The sequence below is a fragment of the Choloepus didactylus genome, chromosome 2, assembly GCF_015220235.1.
Source record: "Choloepus didactylus isolate mChoDid1 chromosome 2, mChoDid1.pri, whole genome shotgun sequence".
In the NCBI taxonomy this organism is placed as follows: domain Eukaryota; kingdom Metazoa; phylum Chordata; class Mammalia; order Pilosa; family Megalonychidae; genus Choloepus; species Choloepus didactylus.
The window spans coordinates 36,697,501-36,714,436 of NC_051308.1; the positions used below are offsets into that span (position 1 = coordinate 36,697,501).

General features: G+C 44.5%; 1 protein-coding gene and 1 long non-coding RNA gene across 5 annotated transcripts in view; one reads left to right on the forward strand and one right to left on the reverse strand.

Moving 5' to 3' along the window:
* The window catches only part of TLR5 (toll like receptor 5), a 39,371-nt gene that overhangs the window by 836 nt on the left and 21,599 nt on the right, over positions 1 to 16,936 (forward strand). For 2 of the 4 annotated variants that reach the window (XR_005214849.1, XM_037823226.1), the window contains exons 1-2: positions 12,564 to 12,603; positions 15,204 to 15,322. The exons of 1 other annotated variant lie outside the window; for it this stretch is intronic. The gene's annotated coding sequence lies outside the window, so the exon portion shown is untranslated. Of the gene's footprint in view, positions 1 to 12,426; positions 12,604 to 15,203; positions 15,323 to 16,936 lie in introns of those variants that run through there. One more of the 4 variants, XM_037823234.1, reaches the window with a different exon arrangement.
* LOC119524559 lies at positions 10,203 to 12,672 on the reverse strand. Its single transcript, XR_005214850.1, has 2 exons — positions 12,457 to 12,672; positions 10,203 to 12,267 (listed from the first exon to the last, which is right to left on the reverse strand). It is a non-coding gene; the product is annotated as an uncharacterized LOC119524559 (long non-coding RNA).

A 16,936-nucleotide genomic window follows, 5' to 3' on the forward strand; every position in this document is an offset into this window, starting at 1 on the left:
AGGGTGGGAGAAAAGCGGAGGGACTCTACTAGATTCGGAAACTAAAGAGGCAAAACCACAAAAAGCAAAGTATTACCCTTGATTATATACTGATTCAAGGGAAAAAAGAGAAATTTGGGGAACAGTTGAGGAAGTTTGAATATGAGCTGCTATTAGATGGCATTAGAGCGTGTTTTTGGGTTATAGGGAAAGTGTCCTTACTTTTAAGATGCACATGCTGAAGTACTTAAAGAGGACACATTGTAATATCTGCAACTTATTTTCAAATGGTTCAGCATTTTAAATATGCTTATGTACATATACATTTACAAATAAAGAAAATACGGCAAAATATTAACTATTACTGAGTCTATGTGATGAGCATTGCATTATTTTTTCAACTGTTTTGCTTGGGAAATTTTCATAGTAAAAATTTGGGAGAAAAGTCACATTGTGTCTTAGTAGAACTTTAGTAGAACTAACCACGGTCTACTAAATCAGTAAGTTGGGAGACAAACTTCAGAAGGACTTTCAGAAAGTAGGAGAAAAGAACAAAGACATGAAAACTATGAGAAAGAAGGTGACAGATGAAAGGAAAGTGATCCAACATAGTTATCATAGGTGTTAGAACAAACAAAACAGAAGAAATAATCAAAGACATGATTAAAGGAAACTTGATAGAATTCATAAAAGGCACAAATAAGAAGAATAAAAGCACTGTCTGGATTCCAGACAAAAATCAATGACTTGACCCTCTTCTAGAAATCTTTTGGAGATAGACTTTAATTATAAGGACTGTAAGCATCTGGGCTGGGGAAATTTTATACCTACATTATAAGCAAAGGAACAGATTTTATGTTAGTTTCAGATTTCTTGGCTCTGTCAAATATTAATAAAAAAAAGTTACATCCAGAGCATTTTGATAGAAGGAAGGCAAAGATATAGGAATTTTACTACCAGCTACATTGCTTGTGATATGTGGCATAAACTTAAAGATATTCTTATATATGGGCACAGAAAATGTAACTTTTATGGAAAAAAAAATTATATGAGCATATGTTCCATTCAACAAGAAATAAATTTAGAACACAAGGGTGGTGAAATCATATATGAATAGTAGTCGTAGGTCTTTTCTTGCTTAATTTGGAACCGAATCTAGTGATGCAGTCGAATTGTTTACCTAAGCAATGCTTGACCATGCAAAGAACTGATCCCTTCCTCTCCAGCTTCTGCTCCTTTTCCAGCACCAAGGGCTGAGGTTTTGTGCCAAATCCATCACCCATAATTGCAATGATATGTCTTGCCATGCTCAATAAGCAAACATAACTAACTGCTGTTGTTCTTTCCAGCCGTTACAAACAATAGTAAACTATTAACATGGTAGAAGATAGTGCCAGGAGAGAATTACTTAACTGACTCTTTTTTTGCCTCCATTAAAAAAAAAAAAAGTTAAATATGGCCACATAAAAATAAGGAAATTGAACAGTGATTTTTCTACATCTTGAATGATATAAAATTTTTCTTTTATAATTTTTAAAAGGTAATAAAATACCAAGAAGCAAATAATTATATCATTAGCTTCCATTCATATCATCTTCTCTCTAAGATACGTGTGTCCTTACATTGGTTTTTCTTTAAAAGGAATAAATATAGTGTGATCTTGATTATGTAATTTATACATACAGATACAAATGCATGCACACACACACACACAAACACACAGAATGAGTTTGAGAGAGTTCAAATGAGAAAAGCTAAACAAGAATGAATCTTATTTTCCAAGCGGCAGAAATCCTCTCTAGGAAAATATTTGCTTTTGGTTGGTTACCTTGATGAGCCCAGAGAGGATAGTGATGTGCGCGCGCACACACACACACACACACACACACACACACACACACACAGGCAGGCGTGTCACCATTGGGAGTTGTAATGTTTTCAATCATGTGGCTTTTGTTTTGCTGAGTGAGAAATACGAAATGGGGTGATAATTGAATTGCTCCAAACCATAGAAAGAATTGTGGGAGGCTAAATGGAAGAATAACAATAGGCGACATTTAGTATGTGCCAGACACTGTTCTCAGCCTTTTCTAAGTCCTAACAACTCTGTGAGTAGGTACTATTATTATTCCCACTTTACAGATGGGGAAGCTCAGGCCCAGGGAGGTTAAGTAACTCTTCCAAGATCCTACAGCTAATAAAGAGCAGAAATTAGGGATCAAACCAAGCAATTCTGGCACCAGAATCTGTGTGCATAGCCATCACACATTGCCCAGGAAAGAGAACTGTAGGAGAGGGAGAGGTAACAAATGTGAATTTGGTTGTTTCTTACGGGTGGGATGTGACGTGGATCTCTTTCCTGTCTCCCAACAAAATCTTTTCTAAAATATTCATTTTTCCTTAATGTGTTGGGAAGTTGAATCTGTTTTGTGGGGTATGACGAAATGCCAAGTATGGTGGGTGCACGCACAGGTGTGTACATAAAGAATGTATGAATGTAAAAGAGTCTGGTTAATCTATTTCTTTCTTCACATTTTCATTTTCTGTAATTTTTCTACAGTCAAACATACATTTTTATAATCAGAAAAAAGTGATTTCTGTTCCTTCCTTACTTCACTGAATTTTTCAGTCTTTCTCCAATTTCTGAAATGGTGGAAAAACATTATTTGAAATAAAATCAAGAAGAATAAGCAGTAAGCAATGGGACATCATCAAAGAGAAGTGACACAGTGACCGTGGGCTTTAGGAAAGCTTCTCTGGCTGTACTGACCAGAGCAAGAGGGAGGCCGGTGAGGAGGGCCTTGCCTGGGCAGCCTTGTCAGTCATTTCAGCCACAGAGAGATCCTCCCAGCTTACTAACGTACTTAGCAAATACTTACTGAATACCAACCGTGAGCCAGCCATGGGCCGGATCTGCCCTAGGCACAATGAGCAAGGAGTTGAGATTGAGTGGGGAGAACATGCACTGAAACAGGAAACCAACCAACAGACAAGCTAATTTCAGATAGCAATAAGGGACGTGGAGGGAATGAATAAGTTACTGATTAGAAAAGTGTGGAGAGGGGGAAAGGGGCTTTCCGCTTTAGATACGGTGGGCAGCAAAGGACTCCAGGAGGTGTTAAGGTTTGAATTGAGGCCTGAGGCTGGGAAGGAGCCAGTCCCAGGGAAGGCACAGAGGCTGGGAGCAGGAACCGAAAGGACACCAGTGTGGCCGGAGCATACTGCAGAAGGGGAGAGGGAGGGAGGCAGGGGCCGGTCAAGTAGGACCCTATAGGCCATGCAAAGGAGTTTTCATTGTATTCCGAGTGCAAGTAGGAGCCACTGGAAGGTTTTAAGTAGTGGAATGACACGATCTGAACTATGTTTTAGAAGGTCACTCTGCTTGTAGATAATGACTTAAAGGAGAGCAGGAGAAGTACTACAGAGACTGGGCAAAGATCAGGGAAATTTCTGGTGGAAATGCCTTAACTATGGTAAAGCCTGAAAAACGTGCCTTCAGCTTCTCATCTTTCAAGAATCAGCCCAGCCCTTATATAGATAGTGATGAAGGTGGTGAACACATAAATGTATGACCATGCAGAGAACCATCGATTATTTACTTGGGATGGCATGTATGGTGAGTGAACAAAACCATATTAAAAAAAAAAAAATGGGTTGATGACAAAACCTTGAGGGCAATATACTGTGTGAAATAAACCAGACACATAAGGACAATTATTGCAGGGTCTCACTGATAGGAATTAATTATAATAGGTAAACTCATAGACATGAAATATAAGGTACCAAGATATAGGACGAGGCTTAAGAATGGGGAATCGTTGCTTAGTATGAGCAGAATGTTCAACTAGGATGAACTTAAATGTTTGGAAATGAACAGGGGTGTTGGTAGCAAGATGTGAGAATAACTAACAGCGCCGAATGGTGTGTGAATGAGGTGGAAAGGGGAAGCTCAGAGTCATATATGTCACCAGAAGGAAAGTTGGAGGTCAAAAGATGGGAATGTATAAAACTGAATCCTATGGTGGGCAATGTCCATGATCAACTGTACAAATGCTAGAAATCGCTTCCATGAACCAGAGCAAATGTACAACAATACAATTAGAAGTTAATAATAGAGGGGCACATAGGGAAGAACTATATACCTATTACAAACTATATACTACAGTTAGTAGTATTTCAACATTTTTTCATAAACAGTAACAAATGTACTATACCAATACTAGGAGTCAACAATTGAGGGGGGTTGGTTAGGGATAGGGGAGGATTAGAGTTTCCTTTTCTTTTTTTCTTTTTTCATCTTTCACTTTATTTCTTGTCTGGAGTAATGAAAAGTTTCTAAAATTTGAACAAAAATTAAGTGTGATGGATGCACAGCTGTATGAGGGTACCCAGGGGCAAGTGATTGTACACTCTGGATCTTTGGATAATTGTATGGTATCTGAACAATCTCAATAAAAATGAAAAAAAAAAAGATAAATAGGGAAATCACAGTTGAACCTAGGAAGTATTTAGACATGAAGGACAATAAATGGAATCTGTCTTTTCAGGGTTATGTTCAAGTCAATTTAAAAACATCAGTTCCTTCACTAAAACTCAAGAAAGGCTGAATAAAAATGAGTTAAGATTTTAAAAAAAAAAAAAAAAAGAATCAGCCCAGCTGATGCCTTTTATATGATGTTTTTCTTGATCCTTCCCAGGGAACTTTGTGATCACATCTACCACTACAGATGTCTCTTGCTGTACCTGTAGTACTTTATCACACCTGCTTGTGTGCATATCCATTTCATTCTTCTAACAAGTCAGGCTCCTTACTCTCCTGCCAGTGCCAAACAGCATGCCTGGAACTTAGGAATAGCATCAACTATATTGTTAAGTGCCACAACCTGCCAGACTTTCTGCTAAGTGCTTTACATGTATTGTGTCATTTTAACCCTGACATCAACCTGATAAAGTAGGTATAAGTCTTTTCATATTACAAATAAGAAACTGAGGTTTGGAGAGATTGCAAAACTTATCTAAGGCTACATAGCTAGGAAATAAGAGCACTGTGCATGAGTGCAGATCCAACAGACTCTCAAGCCTGTGTTGAGTAGGGAATTCAATAATTATGTATTAAGTGAATGAGTGAAGCGTTGAGGGCCTAGTCTAGGGCAGTGTTGATGACAACAGACATAAAGAACTGGCTACTAAAGAAATTTCAAAGGGAAAATCTGGATACACTTTTATGTCTATTACCTGTGGGAGATGAAGCAGCAAAGATGCCCTCAGTATGGCCCGAACAGATGTCTAAAAGAACACAGCCTCGCCCAGGTCAGCTCCAGGGAAGGGGAGCTGATTTAAGCTCATGTCACTTCTGGTTCTGGATATGATATGAGGAGCTGTGATAAAAAGGTCAGGAGTGAACTGGCTATGTCACAGAACCTAAGGGAGCAGATAGCTTGGAGGAGATGGCCATCAACAGGGCCAAACTGTTTCCAGGTCAAGTGGATTAAAAAAATAAATAAAGACTTTCTACTACAGGGTGTGCTTTGAGGAACCAAACTTCTAACACCACTCATGATTATTCTGTAACTTGCTTATTGAGAATACAGTCAAGTTTGAGTGAGTCCATTTCGTCCCCACCCAGCCTTGCCCAGATCCCTGACAGCCACAAGGAAGGGAGAAGGTCACAGTGGACAGATTTCTACCCAGACCTCAACAACCAAAGACTCTAAGACTCAGCGGCACATAACTGCACTCCAATGATATGGCCTTTTCCTTACGTGGAGCCACAATTTTAACCTTATGACCTAAGGGGGGAAGGAGGGTTGGTAGAAAGTGTGTGATATATGGGGCTGACTGGTCCCCCATCAAGATTTTCAGAAATGTGTTCTCTGACATAAACACAGCAACAAGTTTCCAGAAGATGAAAGTAGTAAAAAAGAAAATAATTCATGCTCATGACAAACCAGAGGGAAAAAAGGGGAATAGCTCACTTTCTTGGCACTGGAGTCACCAGGCAGCAGAATGAAACACTGCTAGATGAAGAGCAACTCTGCCCTCCACCAACACACGCCTCCCTCTGGGCTGCTCCCCTTTGCCAACTGGGAAGCTTGCAGAGGCAGGACTGAGCAGTGCCAGCTTAGCAGCCTGCAGCTGTGCCGGAATTGTGATTTCAGATATGCCTTGCAGACCACAGCAGGGTGAACTGATGCCACTCCAACAATCACGCATTCACTTGTAAGGTAAAAGGCATTCCACTTTGAGCTTTGGAGGAGGAGGGAGTAGGAAGAGTGGAAACAAAAGAGGGTCCAGGGAGAAGCAGCCAGATTCCACGTAGAATCAGAGGGGAGAGTTAGATCAAGGAATGCCTCTGGTCATACAGGAGAGAGATGTGCCTGCATAAATCTTCTGGAAATAAATAGCTTTGCTTTGGCAAAAAGAGAAAGGAGGTAAAGAAAGGAAAAAGAGAAGGAGGGGAAGAAAGAAGCAATTAAGATCGAATGAGGGGAAAATAGACAACTGGTACTGATCTAGATGGATGCTGGATGTCAATTCATCTTAGCAGAATGGGAGCAAGCAGCTATTTTCTTTCTTAACCTAGAGCACTGGCCAAAGGGCTCTTCTGAAGTTCAGTTATAAAACCGAGATTACACAGGCTTTATAGTATTGCTGAACCCTGCAACTGCTTCATGCCCTCAAATAATTGACAGTCACAAAGAGTTATAGCATAATCTCACAGAGGGGCTCTTAGAAAACATTTTACTCTTCAGATCTCTGAGGCTGTCATTAGCCAAAGCTATGCCAGCTGCCCTCTCTGTGGGCTCCTCCTCAGTGGAGTGTAGGGAGAAGAGACAAACATAGCCCTTGGAGGGCTTTCAAATTACATGAGATGGTGGTGCCTTTACAGAATCCCAGAAGCCTGAAATCGCCACAGAGAAAGTCAGTCCCTACATTCCCAAAGCATGGCTCCTGATGGGCATAAGGAAGTGACAAGAGTCTTCACCATTCATTGGTTCGCTCCTTCACCAACATTTGTTGAGTGCTCACCATGTGTCGAGCCCGGTGCCAAGGATGAGGGACATGAAGGTGATGACGACGCAACTCTGGAAAAAGCCCTGCCTTCTCAGAGTTCACAGAAGGCAGGGGAAGTGAACAGGATAGAGTTGTATTAAAGGTGAAAAGTGTGTCACCAATAGTAGGGAGGAATGACACATTATGTATTTGAGGCAAATTGTGAAGGACTTTTAACAAGTAGCTAAATGAAAGAAGGTTTATTGAATCCAGGTAGAGGGATCATAGAGGCATGAAAATTATGTCACAGTCCTATCTTAAAGGCCTGCACAGACTTTTCTCAATGACCAAATGACTTAAGCCATCAATGGCATGCTGTATTTGTTTTCTATTGCTGCACAACAAATTACTACAGCCTTAGTCATTTAAAACAGCAATAATTTACCATCTCACAGTTTCCATGGTTCAGGAGTCCAGGCATGGCATAACTGAGTGTTCTGCTCAGGATCTCACAAGGCTGAAATTAAGGCATCAGCTGGGTTGCAATCCTCTCTGGAACTTGGGATTGTTGGCAAAATCTGTTGTAGTTGTAGGACTGAAGTCCCTGTTTTCTGGCAGGTACTGCTCTTGGCTCCTCAAGGCTGCCCTTAAGTCTCTGTCATGTGGCCCCCCACCAGAGGCGGTTCACACCATAGCTGTTTGCTTTTTCAAGACCAGCTGGGCAATTCGCTAAACAGTCTGCTAAGATGGAGCCCTATATAATGACCTAGTCAAGGGAGTGATTATCCCATCATATTCACAGGTCCTGCCCACACTTAGTGGTTGAAGATTATACAGGGCGGGTACACCAGGGCACAGGAACCTTTGAGGCCATCTCAGAACCCTGCCTACCACATCTGCAATCTGGTTTGTCTTATCCAAAGGGAAAACTTCACTCCTTTTGATATTCGATTTCTAGAGCAGTTGATATTGCTGACCTCTCTCATATTGAAATCCACGTAATGACCTTCTTAGCTCCACCATCTCTTGATTTTCCTATTCTTCTTCCCACTTTCTTTGTTTCTTCCTTTCCCTTTTCAAAATCTTTAAATGTGAAATATAATATACATACATAAAAATGACTAAAACATAACTGTACTTGGTAATGAACAATTATTAAGCAAATACTTATACAAGCACCACCCAAGTAAAGAAACAGAACATCGTCCTGCCCTAGAAGAACACTGGGGCTCCTTCCCAACCACACCTCCTCCCCTTGGCCATCCTGACTTCCACAGCAATCATTTTCTTGACTTTAAAAAACAGTTTTACCATCTATTTATATATTCCTAAACAATATAGTTAAGCCTCACCAGTTTTTAGTTTTACATAAATGGAATAACAGTTCGTTCTTCTCTCGGGTTTTGATTATTTTGCTCAACATATGTTTTTATGTCTCATCTGTGTTGGTGAATGTAATTAGAGTTGATTCCTTTTCATTGATGTCTAATGTTCCATTCTTTGAGCAGTATTGATCTGCCATTTATTGATCCAGTCTACCTTTGATGGACAGTTATCTATTGCTGCTTAACAAATTACCGCAAAACTTGGTGGCTTAAAACAACAACATCATGCCGCGGTTCCTAGAGTCAGGACTCTGGGCATCATAGTGGGTCCTCTGACTCCGGGTCTCTTACCAGGCTGAACTCAAGGTGTTGGCTGGGACTATGGTCTCATCTTAAGACCTGACTGGGGGTGGATCTGCTTCTAAGCTTGCTCAAGTGGTTGTTGGTAAGATTCAGCTCCACACGGGCTATTGGACTTCGTTTCCTTACTGGCTTTTGGTTGGAAAACTTCCTCGATTCCTTGCCATGTGGGCCTCTCCATCAGGCAGCTCACAACATGAGCTCCCGCAGAGCAGGAGAGAAGACCCCAGAGAAAGTGTGCGAGCAGGACAGAAGTTAGTCTGTTGTAATCTAATCCCAGAAGTGATATCCCATCAATTTTGCCATACTCTATTTGTTAGAAGAAAATTGCTAGGTCCAGCTCACACTCAAAGGGAGATTACATAAGGGCGTGAACACCAGAAGGGCAAGATCGTTGGGAGCCATCTTAGAACTGTCTGCCATAGAGATATCCCAGACAATGCTGCCTTAAACACACTCACGCAAATGTGCTGCAGTACTAGGTTACACACCCAGTCCCTGAAATCCTGGGTCTTAAGGCAGATGAATTGTCAATTTTCTAAGATAATACCAAACTTTTCCAAAGTGATTGTACCAGTTCATATCCTCACTAGCAGAGCATAAAAATTTTTGTTGCTTACTTCATCACCAACACTTGTTAATGTCAGATTTGTCATTTTTGGCCAATCTGATATATATGTAAATGTTATATTATTATAGATTTGTTTCGCATATCTCTGATTACTAATGAGATTTGGCACTTTTTCACTCACGTAGTGGTCATTTTGGATTTCCTCCTTCATGAAGTATCTGCTTGTATCTTTTGTCTATTTTTCTATTAGATTTTCTTATTGATTTGTAGGAATTCTGTTTATAAGTTACCTATTTGTTCTTTGGCAGTTAAATGTGTGCAAACATTTTCTCCAGTTTGTTTCCTGCCTTTTAAATCTCTTTATGATGTCTTTGATGAAAAGAGGTCTTAATTTTAATGTAGCCAAATTTATCAGTCTTTTCCCATCTGAACCCTTGGTCTCATTCTTGGGCCTTGGGCCTTGACTTTGCTTGTCTTCTGGAGCCTGGTGTTCCTCATCCTCACCGGCTTGCACTCCAGTTACCCAGACCACTGGCAGTTCCAAAATGACCCACATTGCTTCATGCCTCAATTCTTCCGCAAGCTGTTCCCTGCCCGGAATGCTCCCTTCCCCCACACAGTCCAGCTGACAAAGGTCTTTATCCTTTTATTGCAGTGACTACATCATCATGTCCATGATGTCTTTCTGATCTTTCAGGCAGAGTTAAGTACATGTGTCATTGTAGCATGCATCAAATTATTTTATAAACATTGGTTTATAAGCCCAACTCCCAAAATGGGCTATGAGCTCCTTGAGACTGAAAGATCTTGTTCAGATTTGTATCTGGCAAGGAGCAAAGGGCCTGTAATAGAAGCTTAAAATCTGGTTGTTGAATGGATGGTTAATTTTAAGAAGTACCTAACAAACCTTGGTATTTGTATTTCCCCAAATTTTGTTTTGGTTGTTATATTTTTATAGAAATGGTCACTGATACTTACATTTACAGGTTTATTAAGTGCTAATTTTACCCATTAAAATGAAGACAGCTAGTAACATTCATTCATTTATCAACAAAAATTTAGTGAGAGGCACTTGTCAGATACTGAATTTGAAGTGGTAAGCAAATCAGACAAGGTCCCTCTCTTCACGAAGCTTACAGTCTAATAGGGGGAACTAACCTCGAGCCAATACACACATCAATATAAAATTACAAATTGAGGTAAGAGTTGTAAATGAAAAGAACAGGATACATGAGAGAGAATAACAGGAGATACCTAATTTAGACAGAGGGGTAGGGAAGTCCTCTGAAGGAGTGACTTTAGAGGGGAGACTCAAGGATGGGCAGGAGTGAGCCATGCAAAGTCGTGGGGAAAGAGCATTCCAGGCAGAAGGAGCAGCATGCATGAAGACCTTAAACGAGCGAAAGGCGGCTTGTAAGGCTGGGGGCAAGAGCGCAGGGGAAAGGGACAAGCCTGGAGAGACAGCTGAGGCCTTAGTTTGGAATCTGGATTTTGTTCTCAGTAGACAGGGAAGCCATTGAAGGTTCAAACAGGAGAGTGAAAGCAACCTTCTCACCTTCCAGAAGAGCTCTGCTTGTGAGCACCATGAGGGGCCCAATGGGTATGTGTGCCACTAGGGATTTAGTGCAGAGAAAAAAAGTGAAGGACCCTCTAGTCCTGATCAGCCAAAGTCCCTTTCTCTGCAAACCCTGGAGAAAGATAATGGAAGCTCACTTAAAGGACCACCTGTGAGAAGATTCTAGGCTGCCCTGCCTAGAATCCATTCAGGTGGAAGCTGTCATATCATTCAGTGACCATATTAATGGGAAGACAGGACCAGGTAGACAGAAGCTAGGGTTCCTCCCAGAGTCTGACGTGAGTCCCTGGAGACCGCTGACTGGAACCTCATGTCTACAGCCAGGAGCTGCTCTCCTCAGGGGGAGGAGGGGCCTTTGGAAATTCCTAGGGGGCTCCTCCTTGCCCCACCTCTTCATAGCACTCCTATGACACAGCGAGGCACAGTGCTGGTCTTTTGGGGTACACCTATGTAGCAGGGTACATGGTGCCATTGTACCAACTTCTCCTCTCACATTGCTCCTGATTCCACTAACAAAAGGGAACATTGAGCCACATGGCTGGGACCCGCCTCAGCAGGGTGCTCTTTAGGTCCCAGCTCTCAGTACTCCCTGGGCACCCCCACAGACCCCCCAGCACTCCAGAGTGTGAGTCCCCCTCCCTCCACACAGCTCCCACATGGGGTTGGGAAGCACTGCCACACAGGGAGAGCCTGGAGGCGGTGCATCCTCTGCATGCAGCCCTTCCAGACCCACTCGAGGCAATTTGTCACTCACACTTCAAGCTGCCAGCCAAGGAGGGGAGCCGGGAAGACTCTATAATGGGATTCTTACACTGTAATTAAGTGCCAGGCTTTATTTTACGCCTATCTTTCCCGCCTTGCCCGATCATATCATATCACTAGAGAGTGGGAGTGTGGGCTGCACTCTGATTACACTCTGAGCTCCCAGTGGCAAGTTAGTGGGTGGGGTGGGGGTCACCCACCTGCACTGTCTGTGCCCCCACCCAGATGCTCTCCCCACCCACAGTCTTATCTGTCCTTGAACCAGGGTTCATCCCAGAAAGCCACTTCTCCACCTTCTGATAAGTCGTCTTTCCTTAACCCTTTAGCGGCACAAGCCTCTGGGGAGCTATTTCTTTCCTTTATCCTGAAAGTGCAGCAAATCCCAACAATGGAGGAGGTAGGAAAAAAGAAAAGGGAAGGCAAATCAGAAGTAATGCCATGCTTGTAGGACAGAAAGGATCTGTCTTCTCAAAACAAAATCAGAGCAGCGCTCTTCAAACCACCTCAGCTCCCAAACATACAAAGTATCACTTGCTGACGGGAATCCATCATTAAGGTCTTCAGATGTTAGCTTGAATTTAGACACGAGTGAAGGAGCACTGGGTTAGGAGTCAGAGAGCATGGGATTGATTCCTCTTTGGGCAGGTTCCAGCTGGGCTTCTGGACAATTACTTCAGGTCTCCGGGCCTCGGCTGTCCCCTCTGTAAGATGAGATTCCAGGTTACCAGCCCCCCTCCCTAAACCCACAGGCCCTCTCTCCACACCCAAATTCCGACGCTTGGTAAATATCCCCCTTCGGTCCACAGACACCTTGCCCCTCCCCCCGCCGCAGGCTCTCCGAGGCGGGGTCCCCGGGTCTGAGCGGGGGGTCCCGGGAGGGCTGAGGGTACCTGGGCTGAGGGGGCGTGGCCGGAGGCGCGGAGGGCGCGGCCTGGTGGGCGGGGCGCAGGGCGCTCCTAGAGCCCCGGGCGGAGGGCGCCGCTTCTGCCGCGGGGAAGAGCAGGAGGAGCGGGCGGTGCGGGAAGAGTTCCCCCGAGGTGAGCGCCCTGTCGCGGCCGCGGGCTGGCGACGACTGGTGCCCGCGCGGAGGCCGGGGCAGAGGCCGGGATTGGCGGGCTGGGGCTGGGGCTGGAGCTGGAGCTGGAGCTGGAGGTGGAGCTGGGGCGGGGGCGGGGCCGGGGCTGCCTGCGGCGGCGGGGGGCGCCTCTTCCCCTCCGCCCTCCTGCCGGGCTGTGCAGGACTGTGTCACACTCTCCTCCCCGCTGGGCTTCCCAGCCCTGGACCGCGGCCTCACACCGCAGGGACCGCGGGGGGTGGGGGCGCGGATCCCTCGGCAAGGGGGCCCTCCTGGATGCCCCGTGCTTGGCAGGTGGGCGTCGCCGCCGCCTTGCATCCTCACCTTCGAACAGAGGGGTCGCTCTTCTCAGACTTTCTCACCAGCTTTCATCCTAACCCTGTGAAAGGGGGCAGGTGGCTTGTCCGAGTCAGCTCTTTCACCCGCTTTCCTGGAAATGGGGGACACCCACCTCCAGCGCTGCCATAGAAATCATAGAAAGTTGCTGAACCGCTCTACAAAAGGCTTTGAACCCCGCCCCGTATCGTCAGGTAGAGAGAAAGACTTAGCTTGCAGCCCTGTAAACTTTGTCTTGGCTTCATAGTAAATATTGTTGGCCTTTATGTTAAAAAAAAAAAAAAAAAAAAAAAAAGGGAAAAAAGGGGGAAAATCTGCTTGTGCAGATAATCACACATGGCACTGCTCCTGGAAAACCACAGCTGAAACATTTTCTAAGGGTAGGGATGGGTCTCAGACCACACTGTGGTTTGGTGGATTGTCTTAGAAGGTGAGGGGTGGTGTCCAGGAAGGCTGCTGAAGCTATCTGGGATCAGAATTCACAGCTCTGGCTTGCACTTGGTTGGCTATGGAGTTGCCTAGAGTTTGGAACACATTTGTCCAGCACCGTGTTTCAACACCAATTTCCTCACCGTGAACCACAAACAAGCTGCTTCACCCCAGCGTCCCTCAGATACTGTTGCCGAGCAAAGAGCCAGTGAATGTGATGCCCTGTTTGTACTCCAGTCATCTGTCATGCAGTGCTCTTGCTCAGTGGCTGGAGGAGAACATTGCAATTACCCACTGGTACTCAGCACAGCTACCCACAAGGAAGCAGCCTGGCCCTTGCCAGAGTGTGTGATTTGATCACTTCTCCCTGCATTTCACTCAGCCTGTCTGAGCTTGATGATCCTGTCCCAGATTTCCTTGACCGGCTTCACCCTTGTTCTGGTGTGCAGAAGCCAGTGGCCAGGAACTTCCCAGGGTGCAGGCACAGTCAGTCAGAAGGGAAGTCCTGGGACAGGGCTGAGAAAACTTCGGTGGTGCTAGAAGCTAATCCTTCAGTAGCTGGATTGTGAGGAGGCTCTGGTAGATCCTGGAGGAGGGGCCAGGGTCACAGCCATTCAACAAGCAGTACAAAAATAATCCATATTTTAATAGTCAGAATGAGCACACCCATGCATTGACAGCCTTTCCATCCTAAATGCTGGCACATATCACCCTTGGACATTTATAGCTCTGAGCAAGGCAAGACCCTTTTAGATTCCATTGTCTGAATGCATAGCCAACTGACCAGTTTTTGGTTTTCTGTCTGAGGAAGAAGACTTCTCTCGAGGAAGGTGTGTGCAGCACAGTGCATTCTTAGTTGATCTCATCAGGAAGTTTGGCTTTGCTGAGTGTTGATATCAAAATATTAGGCCTACTTGTTTGTCTCTATGCTCACAGACTTGGATAGCAAGAAAACATTGGAATGTACAGTTACTGAACAGAGGAGTTTGTTTCACTCTGAATTTTGTGGAAAAGAATGCAGAAGGCAGATCCAAATTTTCATCAGATCCTGGAAGCTTGGGTGTTTCCCAGACCTGGTTCTGCAGCCCCCTAATATAGGGGCCACAACTGACAATGTGCTCAGCTCTATAGGACAATCAGAAGTTTGAGGCCTAGTCCCTGCCCTTCAGAAGCTTCCAAGCCTAGGTGGGAAGACAAAACTAGCATCTATAAAATAATTAGAGAACAATTAAGGACAGAATTTTGTGATATTGTCCATTAGCTCAAAGACAGCCAGTGTGGACTTGGAAAGGCAGAGAGGGCTTAGAGAAGCAAGTTGTCTTAAGCTGGATTTAGAAACGACAGTCAAGGACCCCAGGATGATAATATGAAGCCGGGTGATAAGAAGTTCAGAACAAAACAGAGGCCCCCACTGCCCACATGATGCAGTCCAAATTCCCTGCCTCCCTTCCTGGCTCTACCTGCTGTCACTCTCCTCATGTACCCCCACCACACCAACCTTCCTATAGGATTCTGACCCTGCCTTTTTTTTTTGCATGCCTCTTTCTTTCTACACTTGCTCTCCTGTGCCCAGAATGCTCTGCTGGGGAACTCCTCTTCATTTTTAAAGAAGCACCTCAAATGGCATCTTCTCCAATGAAAACTTCCCTCCCTCAAGCTGAATTGGACCATTACTCCTTTGTCCTCTATTGCTCCTTGCATGTACGTCTCTTGAAGCTCTTAGCATCCTGTTGTCTGTTTAAGTTGAGGGGTCTCTTCGCTACATTGACTGAGCAGGCTGTGTCTTATTTATCTTAGGACCTCCTGAGCCAAATGTGGTGTCCGGCACCTGGGAAGCATTTGGAAAGTGATTCTTGATTGAAATCCAACCATATGTGGTTGTGCCCAGTGAAACACCCACTTACTTAGAGCAGAAGGTATGGGCTAAGTGGTATTGGGAATTGAAGATTGGGTAAATTAGGGGGAGCCAACTCACAGAGGCCTTGAGGAGTTTGAGTTTAATGCAGGCGCAAAGCTCAAAACCCTTAAGCAGCCCCTGCTGACCCCAGAATGGAACACAAGGGCCTCCTGGATCTGGCCCCAGAGTATCCTCTCCAGCCTTGCCTCCCGCCAGCTCCCACCTTGAACTCCACGCTTGGAGTTCACTGTGAGCCAGTTCAGCCCAGCTGCACTTGCCGGGCCTGGACTTCCTGTGCTCCTTTGACTGTGCTGTTTGGCAGCCCCTGCCCGGAATGCCCACTGGTTTCCCTAGCACCTAACTCCTGCTGAGCCTTAGGATTCCATGTCTATTTCCCCTTGGTGTAGAGGTCCCCTCGGCTGGGTCTGGCCATCCTCTGTGCTGCAAACACCCTCTAACAGCATTTGTTACACCCTCCTGCATCTGCCTGTTACTTGGCTGCATCCCTGCTGCTGACTGCTATCTTCCTGAAGGCAGTGATTGGGTTTAGTCCCTGATGTGCCTCATCGACTAACATAATTCCTGGGAGATGGTGCCCAATACACACGTATTGAATGGAAGGCTAAAGCCAGGGTTATACAAATGTAAAAGGAAGGTCAACTCTAAAGAAATTTGGAGGGGAAAAAAATAGGGTTTGGTGATGAGTTATATAAAAAGAGTAAAGCAGAAAGTTGGCTTACAACCTGCAAGACCGGTAGAGACGGCATCGCACAGGAGATGGGTCCCCAGCACGGGCAGAGGTCCACTGAAATGCCTCTGAGTGAAGTGCAGAAAAGTTCTTATTTTCTGAAGGATTTTCAAAATTCAAAATACTGTTAAGTCACTTTAGGACATAATGAGCCTGAAGTTATAATAGGACACCCAAATGGGGACACCCTTTAAACAACAGCAGCACTTTGAGGTCAGGGCTAGAGAGAGATCCTTGGGAGAGGTGATGGTCCAACTTATGGGAGCAAATATGATCACTGAGGGAAGAAGCCTAAAGCTGAGAACATTGTCTTTGGGAGAACTATAAGCTGGCAGAGTGTGAGAAGAAAAAGGAACTGGTGAAAAACAGAATGACGGAAAGATTAGAAGAAAATTAGAGAAGGTAAGGGAGGACATATTTCAAGAAAAAAATAGATGGTAGAAGCTGTCAAATGCTAAAAAGAGAACAAGGAGGTTCAGGCAAGAAAAGATAAGAAGGAGGTGGATTTCAAGTGAGGAGCTCCCATAGGAAAGCCAGAGCTCAAAGGCTTAAAAAGAGGACTGATTAATGGGCGATGGAAACACTGGGTGGAGTCTGTAGTCTTCAGGTTTGAGGAATTTGGCTGTGAAAGAAAGGACCGATCATTCTTCAGCAAGAAGGAAGAGGTGGTCAGGTCAGGAGAAGATTTCTATCTGTTTTATGAAAAAAAAGCTCTGACCACATTGGAATGCAAGACAGAGAAGCTCATTTATGCTAAAGGACTATGGATTAAGGCCCCTCTTCACATTGATTATATTTCATTTCAAGCCCCACCCCGTCATGTTCTCCTTCCTCACCCACTCACACAATGTCCCATACAACTTTCTCTCTGGATAATTTCCAAAG